Raw genomic sequence first — 9,702 nt, forward strand, 5'->3', positions numbered from 1 at the left:
ATTATTATTATTATAGAATCCTGAGGGGTTTTGACAGGATGGATGTGGAGAGGATGTTTCCTCTTGTGGGGGAATCTTGAACTAGGGGTCACTATTTAAAAATAAAGGGTTACTAATTTAAGATAAATGAGGAGAAAAAGTTTCTCTCAGAGAGTTGTGAGTCTTTGGAATTCTCTTCCTCAAAAGGTGGAGGAAGCAATCTTTGAATGCTTTGAAGGCAGAGGTGGATACATTCTTGATAACAAGGAGACAAAAGGTTATCGGGATGGTGGGTAGATGGGAGAGTGAAGTTGAGGTTACAATTAGGTCAGCCATGATCTTATTGAATGGTGGAATGGGTTTGAGGGGCTGATTGGCCTACTCCTGCTGTTAATTAGTACATTTTTATAGATATTTGTAAATCTGGTGCAGAGTGGGCAATGGCGTACCGCAACTGGTGCAAAGTCCACTCACAGAAGACTATCTGTGGAGGTGTTATTAGAAGTTGTTTTATTGTGCTCAAGAGCTGGATTGCTGAGCTGACTCTCAAGTACTGCCACATGTGAAGTCGCTGTGGAATGTTATGAACATGGTAGCGCAACAGCAGCCTCAGTGTTTTACTAAGCTTGTTGCAACATCAGACTTCAGTCATGTACACTCACTCTCCAACTCACACAATTTCCATAATAGAACATGATTCTTTCAGCCACAGAACTGGACTCTGATGAACAGCAAGAAATCAATGCTTCCCACTGTTTGGAAGATACGTAATATTTCAGATGTACGTCAGCAGGTCTATTCTTAAATAATAATGTATTTTTATTTCAATGTTTAACAGACCAACAATATACCCACCGAAAACCACAACACAAAATGTTCAGATACAGGTTTTTCAAAGAGCTGCCAGTAGAGATACCAAATTTTATTTGCTGCGGTGATCAGGCCAAGAGAATAACACTGCATCAAAACAGAAACCTACAGAAGGATAGAGACTCAAAGAGAAATCCCCAAGGAATTCTTAAACACACACATCAGTCTACATTACAGCCTTCCTGAGGTGAGTGTTTGCTTCAGCTCTACTGATGTGATTTGATAACCTCTTGCTATTTTTTCTTATTTAACAAAGAAAGCAGCCTTCTTTCTAACCCGAAGATGTGTGAAATATTGACTCTCTTCAGAATTTGAGAGCCTTAAATGATTAAGGTACCCTATGGCTATAAAATAAGTATAAATTTTTAAACTTGAGACAGCGATGGACAATTATCCAGCCAGTGAAGTGTTAGTAAGATGGCTCCTTCAGTGTTTAAAGGTCTATATAACCAGCTCGGAGCTATGTCAAACCAAACTGTAGCTACTGGGGGAATTTTAATACCCAAGGGTGAGTGGTTTGGGGATAGGCCAAAATTTCAAAACTCTCCAAAACTGACTTCAATTCACTCTCAACATGTCCATTCAGGACTCTACAGAGTCCTGAATGTACGGAAGGAACCTACTCCCCAAAGGCGGGTCGCTCACTATCAAATGCTAATAAGCTTAACCTAAAGAGATTATTTTAGGAATTTAAAAATGATGCTTCCAGCCCGGGTTTCCTGCGATTCAAGAAAATAAGGCAAACGTTAACAGAACTTTAACCCTGCTATTTAAATTTTTGATTTCCCAATATAAATATAGGCTCAGTGCTTTCATGTTCTTCTTGGGAAATGATTTGCTCAAAGAGGTCTTGTGGTGTCATATGTGTCGCAAAAGCTGAAGTCTTTCAACCGGATTGGGCTCGGTAGGGATTCCAAATCAAGATGGTAGGGAGCATCATGGATACCTTTCATTAGTCTTTGGACAAGGGAGATAGTCTTCCCGCAGGACAGTAAAGTAGTGCTGTGATGGGAGCTGCAGGTTCACTTGAGAGAGGAACACAAGAGAGAAAAGGGAGAACAGAAAGAGGATAACAGTGTAGAGTACAGCGGAATTGATAGAAATCATAGAATCATAGAATCTACAGCACAGAGACAGGCCCTCCAGCCCAAACTGGTCCATGCCAACCAACTGTTGGGGAGGATGGGAGGGGCGGGATTGCAGAAGACACTAGACGCATAAATGGATCTATAGTCACGTTCAGCCAGAGAATCCCTACAGTGCAGGAGGAGGCCATTTGGCCCATCGAGTCTGCGCTGAGCCTCTGGAAGAGCAACCCACCCCAAGCCTACTTCCCCACCCTATCCCAGTAACCCCTTACCCACAACGGTCAAATTAGTATGGTCAATCCACCTAATCTGCGCATCGTTAGACTGTGGGAGGAAACCAGAGCATCCAGAGGAAATCCACACAGACGTGGGGAGAAAATGCAAACTCCCCACAGACAGCTATCCAAGACCGGTATTGAATATGGGTCATTGGCGCTGTGAGGCAGCAATGCTAACCACAGTGCCACCATACCATACGGTAGCATTGTGGATAGCACAAATGCTTCAAAGCTCCAGGGTCCCAGGTTCGATTCTGGCTTGGGTCACTGTCTGTGCAGAGTCTGCACATCCTCCCTGTGTGTGCGTGGGTTTCCTCCAGGTGCTCCGGTTTCCTCCCACAGTCCAAAGATGTACAGGTTAGGTGGATTGGCCATGATAAATTGCCCTTAGTGTCAAAAATTGTCCTTAGTGTTGGGTGGGGTTACTGGGTTATGGGGATAGGGTGGAGTTGTTGACCTTGGGTAGGGTGCTCTTTCCAAGAGCCGGTGCAGACTCAATGGGCCGAATGGCCTCCTTCTGCACTGTAAATTCTATGATAATCTATGCCGCCCTGTGGTTTGGCAAGGCCAATGTTTTTGTTTGAGAAAATACTACTGAAAATATTGAACTATTGCAGTCCGTGTGGTACTGTTAGGGAGGAGTAAGTGGATTTTCACCCAGTGACAGTGAAAGAACAACAAAGTAGTTCCAGCTAAGGATGGTGTAGAACTTGCAGTTCTGGTGTTCCCATACATTTGCTGCCCCGGTAGTAATTCAGGTAACTGGGAGAGTATTCCATCACACCACTAACTTGCATCCTGTTGATGATGGACAGGCTTTGAGGAGCAAGAGGTAATTCACCTGCCACAGATTACCTAGCCTTTGAACTGCTTTTTATAGCTGCAGTATTTATGTGGCTCATTCAGCTATGTTTCTTGTCAATGGGGAATCGCGGGATATTGATGTTGGGGGACCTGACATTTGCAGTGGGAGATAGTTAGATTATCTTTCATTGGAGATAGCCATTTCCTGGCAATGCTTGATGCAAATGTTGTTTGCTACTTATCAGGCTAAACATGAATGTTGTCTAGGTCTTTCTGCCTGCAGGCAGAGTATTTTAATGTCTGAGGCTTTGTAAATGGAATGGACAATGTGCAATCCCACACTTCTGGCCTTCTGATGAAAGGAAGGTAATTGATGGAGTAGATGCAGATGGTTGGGTCAGAGACACAACCCTGAACAGCTCCTGAAACTATGTCCTGAGTCTGAGATGATTGGACAATGACAGCCACCTTCCTTTCAGCTCGGCATAACTTCAGCCAATTGTCCTCCTCGTTCCCATTGATATTAGTTTTGCGAGGGGCTTCTTGATGCCACAGTCAGTCGAATGCTGCCTTGATGTCAAGGACAGTCACTCTCACCTCAACTCTGGCATTTAACTCTTTTGTCCATGTTTGGAGCAAGGCTGCAATGAAGTCGGGAGCAGAGTAGTCCTGCAAGAACCCAAACTGAGAATTAGTGAGCAGATGAATACAATGACGTGTTCCATCACTTTGTTGATAGTTGAGAGTAGACTGATGGAACAGTTTTTGGCTGAATTAAAATGTTTCTGCTTTTTGTGGAAAGGATACAGTTGGGTAATTTTCTATTCTGTCAGCTAGATGTCAAAGCTATATTGAAACTACCTGGGTAGAGGTGCGGATAGGCGGAGAATCGGCGGGGGCACGCGAGAATCGAGCCACGCCACCCCGACGCCAGCTCGCCGATTATCCGGTGCCGATTCACGGCCGCCCGCAGGATTGCCGCCGCGCCGGTGAGAGCCGTTCAAAGGCTACCCCCCCCCCCCCCCGGTGAATCTCCAGGCTTCGACGGGCCGGGTGGCCGCCGAGTTCGGCCGAGTCCTGCCGGTGTGGGTTATGTATGGTCCCACCTGCTGGGACCTCGGAGTTCTGTCTGCAGGGGCCGTCCTGGTGGGGGTGGGGGGGATCCGACACCGGGGGGTGGGACATCAGGATCCGACCTGAAGGGGTGGGGGGGGGAGTCCACGGAGGCCTGGCCCACGATCGGGGCCTACCGTTCGGTGGGCGGGCTAGTTCCGTGGGGGCCAATGTTACTCCGCGCCGGGCCCCTGTAGGGCTCCGCCGTGTTGCCCGGGGGCCGGCGGGGAGATGGGAATGCACGCGCATGCATGGACTCGTGCCGGCCGTGGAACGTACATGTGGACTTGCGCCGGCCATGGCGCACCGGCTTTCGGGCTCAGGAGCTGCGGACACCACTCCAGCGCCGTACTAGCCCCCTAGGAAGGGGTGGACACCTGCCACATGAGGCCCATTAATGCCGGAGTGGCTCACGCCGCTTTTCACGCTGGCGTCAGAACTTGGCCGCCGAATTGGAGAATCTCGGCCTTAGTCTTTGCTCTATTCAGTGTGCTCCAATATTTCTTGATACCATGTGAGTGGATTGAATTGGCTGAAGATTTTTTTTACATTTGCTCATGCAATACATTAGTGAACCAGATGGGTTTTTACAACAATCGACAATGGCTTCATGGTCATCTTTAGACTTTTAATTCCAGTTTTTTTTTTATTGAATTCAAATTTCAGCACCTACCTTGGCAGAATTCGAATCCAGGGCCCCAGAACATGGCTTTGGGTATCTGGATAACTAGCCCAGCGACAATACCACAAGACCACTGCCTCCCCTATCTGCAATGCTCGGGATCTGAGATGGATAATTCATTTGGCATTTCCTGTTGAAGCTGGTTGCAAATGCTTTATTTTGCCTTGTCTTTTGCACTGATATGCTAGGCTGTGCCATGATTAAGGACATTCATGGAACTTCTTACTCCTGTTAGATTTTTAATTGTCCATCACTCACAATTGAATGCATCAGGACATATAAAGCCCTGATTTGATCTATTGACTGTGGGATCACTGAACTCTATTGAAAACATGCAGATTCCTCTATTTGGTGTGCTGTTGGTTCTATGTTAGGTTGGTACCTATTTTTTTAGGTATTCCTGGTGCTGGTCTTAATTGAGCCAGAGTTGGTCCCCTGGTTTGACTGTAATGGTAGAGTGAGGGATATACCAGGCCATGTGGCTGCAGGGTGCAGCGTGATATAATTCTGCTGGACTTGATGGGCCACAGCTCCTCAGTGGTGCCCAGTTTTGTGAAGTTGGATCTGATTTGAATTTATCCCATATTGAAAAATGGTAGTCTCACGCACACAATGGGGGAAGTGTTCTAGTTTGTTAAGTGCTACAGGACTTTCTAAAAAATAAAGCTCAAAGATCATTTTGTCGAACTCTGCATGAGCATACGCTTGGTAAATTACAATTATTTGACATTGCACTTCCTACTAGTGCTAAATAGTGCATCCCAAGTGGCTTCAGAATGGGGAGAGATGGGTTGTACAGGTCCTTGCTGACTTCAGGGACACTATTGACCTATTCTCTTCATGCTATTGAGCCCTCAAAGGATTTGACAAACACTGTTCCTCCTGCATTTTTGCAGGCTTGTCCATTGGAAGGGACAGCGTGTCATGTACTAGATGAGGGAGTATAATAGTTGAGAATTGGGAAGACCGTAGTGGAATTCTCCAAGTTCATGTCCACTTTCACCATCATTCCTGTCTGAGCCATTCATTCCCACGACTCTACTGAGAGCAGTTTGGTGCAGATCATTGGTTTAATGTAAAGCAATGGATAAGATATTTATCATCTTGTTGAAGGCAACATACATCTTTGCATGGCTGTGGCTATAGCCTTCTAAAACTTAAAATACTGGACAATCTCAGCAGGTCTGACAGCATCTGTGGAGAGAGAAGGGAGCTAATGTTTCGAGTCAGCTTTGACAAAGAGTCATCCAGACTCGAAACATTAACTTCCTTTTCTCTCCACAGATGCTGTCAGGCCTGCTGAGATTGTCCAGCATTTTATGTTTTTGCTTCAGATTCCAGCATCCGCAGTAATTTGCTTTTACCTTCAAAAACCTATTTGAAATCTGTGCTTGAATGTTCACTCTCTCTATGGCAGACATTTTCACAATTACAAGCAGCATTAATCCAGTATTGCGCAGTGTGTATTTGGCATGCCTATCATTTCCTCACAAAGTAGCCGTATGTGGTGAATGTAACGTGGTAATTCACACTGTATTTACCAATACCATTGTAAGCGCAGTAGCGTTATCCGACCACTAGGGGGAGTAGCTCTGGGAATGCTCAGGAGTTTGTACAGGGCTCCACCCTTGGCTCCGCCCATGACTCCTCCCCCTTGACTGCTGTATAAATAACCGGGTCCAGAGCCAGCCTGCAGTTCATCGAGAGTTCAACGGGTAACAGGCTGGCTCTGTAGTAAGTAGATTAAAACCACTGTTCATATCTTAAAGCACGTGTCTCGTGAATTGATGGTTCCATCACCGTACACCTCTTGCAGTCTCCTTCCCGGCGATGGCCCCTGTGGTTCAAAAGCTGTTTCCAATTGAGCTGATTCAGCTCAGTTGGCTAGACAGCTGGTTCATGATGCAGAGCAAGGTCAGCAGCGTGGGTTCAATTCCTGTACAGGTTGAGGTTATTCATGAAGGCCCTACCTTCTCAACCTTGCCTCTTGCCTGAGATGTGCTGATCCTCAAGTTAAATCACCACCAGTCAGCTCTCTGTGTCAAAGGGAAAAGCAGCCTATGGGACTCTGGTGACTTCTGGTGACTTTATTCTTACTTTACTGATTGAGCAGAGAATGGAGAGGATTGCATTTCATCATGCACACTCTCCAAAGCTCCCCTAACACCAGTGCAGGCATTTGTTTATTTGTGAGATGTAACTCACCAAGTAATAGCACAAACCAGCTCTCTAATGGGACAGTAAAAGATGAGTATTTCTGCCTTTGCATGGTTGTCCATTCTAGGATGGCGCTCCCTCAGAAGGAATGAGTTCCTCTGAGGAATCACCCTCATGCAACTCCGTCAACTCTTGCTGTATCCATCAAGCAACATGGTGGTGGAGAAATAGATAAAATTTTGTCGTGGAAAAGTAAGGATATACACAGTTACTGTACTTAGTCTTTGTGTAGTTCAATCATTGTTGAAGTAAAAACAAGATGCGTTTCAGAGATATTTTTAATTCTGTCACTAGTGTCTGTGAATTCCCAGCTTCTCTGATTATCAGGAACACAGAGGTGCTACTTATCTCCAAGGCTTCCTCTTGTGCATCTGTAAGTTACACAATTTGTGTCAAGCCAACTCCAGTTTAGCCCCTTGCATTTTACATTTCTTTCCGAGTGATTAATGGTCATGCATTCATTCGATGGATGCAATGCATTCAGTGAGGGTGACTATTAGACAGGTGCATCACATTGCACAAGAATTTCAGTGTATGGATGAATAATTAGGGATGTGAGTAAGTGCATAAAAGGTTATGGTGGCACAGTGATTAGCACTGCTGCCTCACGATGCCAGGGACCAGGTTTGACTGTGACCTTTGGTGACTGTGTGGAGTCGGCACATTCTCCCCATGTCTGTGTGGGTTTCATCCGGGAGCTCCAGTTTCCTCCCACAGTCCAAAGATGTATAGGTTAGGCGGATTGGCCATGATCAATGCATGGGGTTACAGGGGAGTGGGCTAGTTAGGGTGCTCTTTCGGAGGGTCAGTGAGACTCGATATGCCAAATGGCCTCTTTCTGCACTGTCGGGATTCTATGGATTAAGCATGCAAATTCTTGAATTTAAATGGTTGGATGAATGATGTGATGTAGTATTTTCAAATGGATATATGTCGAGCAGGAACTGGACTCATCTTTCCTGACCTCGTTACATCTTTGAAGCAACCTCATCGCTGTGTGGGTCTGGGGTCACATGTAGCCAAACCAGATAAGGATGGCAGATTTCCTTTCCTGAAAGGTATTAGTGAATCAAATGTTTTTTTTACGACAATTGGCAATGGTTTGATGGTTATCATTAGACTTTTAAGTCCAGATTTTCTCATTGGGTTCAAATTTCACCATTTACCATGGCAGGATTCAAATCCAGGAGCCCAGAGCATTACCCTGGGTCTTCGGATTACTAATCCAGTGACAATACTACCATGCCACCGCTGGTAAAAAGATAATCTGATTTTACAATTTTAAAAGACTCCATTGCTTACATTTCCCAGGGTTTGTTATTATAGCTGAGCCCATTGTGAATGTTTGTCTGAGTTTCAACAGGGGCAGCACCATTTATCTTTGCAGGGGTCAATTTTCATATTCAATTGACAATGTTATCAGGTAATTAAAGGATTATTTGTTTTTGATATGATTAGTTCATTTTTCCAAGATTGACCACTTGAGAGGATTTACATTTTTAAATTTGGCTTTTATGAATGAGTGTTTTTTTTACATTTTGGTGTGTGCATGAGTGAGAGCTCTTTATATTGTCAGAAGCTTTTAAAAATATCTCCATTTCAAAAATGGAGATAAAATTTGCTCGTAGTGGATACTGGGTGATTGGATATGAAGATACATGGGGGACATGGTGGGGCGTCCGGGAAATATGAGGGGGCATAGAACAGGCATGGGGGTATGATAGGACATGCAGTGGTGGGTGACAGCTATGAGGGATGGAGGATGAACATTTGAGGGCCAGATGTTCATCATTAAATCTAGGCCAATGTCCCAGTAAAAGGAGGCAGGTGTTCCCGCCTACCGATCACCATCTGCTTGCCTCCCTTACCAGCTCTGGCATGTATCTGGAGGCAATGGCTTATCTCCTACCTGACTTGATCTTCCTGTCTCCTCCATGAAAATCCAGGCTCTTTTCTCAAGTTTCACAATGGAGCACCGACCTGTAGAATGATTAAACAGAAGCTCAGCCTATACAGTTCAGAGATTACAAGATAAAAATGAACCATTTGTCACATCTTGGGTCACCCATCTAGAACAATCTACTGAGCAATTTTATGATATCTAATTGCTTGTTAATAAATTCCAAAATATTACCTGCATGTCCATTCCATTAATTGATCAGTACCAAATGTACTTTTACTTGATTGAACCTGTCTTTATTTCATGCCACACCCTAATTAAATGCCCAAGATCTACCTTTTCTACATTGCTTGATATCTTCTTACCTTCTGTTAGCTTTCTTTCCAGTTGCCCCCATTCACTGGATCAAATATCAAAGAAAGCTGCAGCTGCAATTTCTGGTTGTAAGATGAATACTGATTCTTTCTCTCCCACTCCAGTTCATAGTTACACCAGCTGAAAAAAAAACAGTTAGCATTAATTTTACAATTGTACACAGTGACAATGGGCGCTAATGATTTTGCAAGGATAGATTGTTACGAAGATGTGCTTTTTAAAGATACAATTTCTAATTTTTATTTTTTAGCTGGCTTTTAAACAACTTAGAACCATCTAGGGCAACCGTGGATGGGCAATAAATGTTGTTCGGACCAGCAACGCCCACATCCCGTAAATTAATTTTTTTTTAAATCTGGAGACAATGACGAAACTACTCCGACTGCTGCAATCCAC

The 9,702-nt window shown here is 44.5% G+C and overlaps 1 long non-coding RNA gene across 1 annotated transcript in view; it reads right to left on the reverse strand.

Moving 5' to 3' along the window:
• LOC119977919 overlaps positions 1 to 9,426 on the reverse strand; it is a 42,954-nt gene extending 33,528 nt beyond the window's left edge. The window contains exons 1-2 of the long non-coding RNA XR_005463322.1: positions 9,297 to 9,426; positions 8,941 to 9,011 (exon numbers count right to left, since the gene is read on the reverse strand). This is a non-coding gene — a long non-coding RNA (uncharacterized LOC119977919). The remainder of the gene's footprint in view (positions 1 to 8,940; positions 9,012 to 9,296) is intronic.
• Positions 9,427 to 9,702: the final 276 nt, after the last annotated feature.

The sequence above is a fragment of the Scyliorhinus canicula genome, chromosome 1, assembly GCF_902713615.1.
Source record: "Scyliorhinus canicula chromosome 1, sScyCan1.1, whole genome shotgun sequence".
Classification (NCBI taxonomy): Eukaryota; Metazoa; Chordata; class Chondrichthyes; order Carcharhiniformes; family Scyliorhinidae; genus Scyliorhinus; species Scyliorhinus canicula.